Consider the following 1003-nt stretch of genomic DNA (forward strand, 5'->3'; position numbering starts at 1 on the left):
TCTATCTATCTATCTATCTATCTATCTATCTATCTATCTATCTATCTCTATATCTATTCCTGTGCCTATAGGTATATCTATATCTATGTCTATCTGTCTGTTTGCTATCTATTTATCATGTTTCTTCCTTTCATTCATTCCTTTTCAATACAAGATTCCTTCTTAGCTTCATGTTTAATTTTATGTATTTAAAATCATTATTCTGAGAGGAATTTCATTAACTTCACCAAATTATCAGTGGCCCATCACACACATACACACACACACACACACACACACACACATGTTTAAGAAACCCTGAGTCAGAAAGAGATGGATATGTCTGATATCAGATTTAAAAGGAAAGAAAGCAGGAAGAAAAGAAGAAAAACAGTGAAATGTTCAGAAAAACAATAACAATTATAGTTGAAAAAAAAGAAATGTAAGAGCTGAAGAGGTGGTAAAAGCATTAAATGTTTTTTTTTTTAATTGGTAAAAATAAAACCAAACAAAACTAAAGGACAAGGAAGCCATATTGAAGAGAGGACTGGTCCTAGTGATTGATTTCAAGAGAATGAGGCAGGTATCCTAGGGGTTAGGTCCATTTTTCTTCTCTCTTTATAGAGTTTCTCTGTTATAAACAAAATAGCATATGGGATCCCATCAGTGTTACCACTCTTCACTTAATTTTGAATTAATGAGCCAGCATTTTGTATTGTTCATATGTCTGGTTGTGGTCTTGCCTGACAGTTGCCATTTGTGGCAGCTGACATCTGATGTTTTATGTGCCAGCTTCCACCAGCTCCTTAGCAGCTCACTGTCATTACATTTCTCTTTCTTACCAGATGGCAGTAAAAGATCAACTGTCCTTGTAAGGGATCTGGAAAATAAATATGCTTAATACTAACTTAAATCTGCTAGAGTTTGCATGAAAACTTAAGATTCAGAGACAGGATAGTTTAAAAGTTTGAATAGGATTCTGTTCTCCAAACAAACAAACAGCAAATGAAACTTTCTCTTTTAA

The sequence above is a fragment of the Petaurus breviceps genome, unplaced genomic scaffold, assembly GCF_028583685.1.
Source record: "Petaurus breviceps papuanus isolate PSGF00001 unplaced genomic scaffold, PetGlider_PUasm1.0 76, whole genome shotgun sequence".
Taxonomy (NCBI): Eukaryota; Metazoa; Chordata; class Mammalia; order Diprotodontia; family Petauridae; genus Petaurus; species Petaurus breviceps.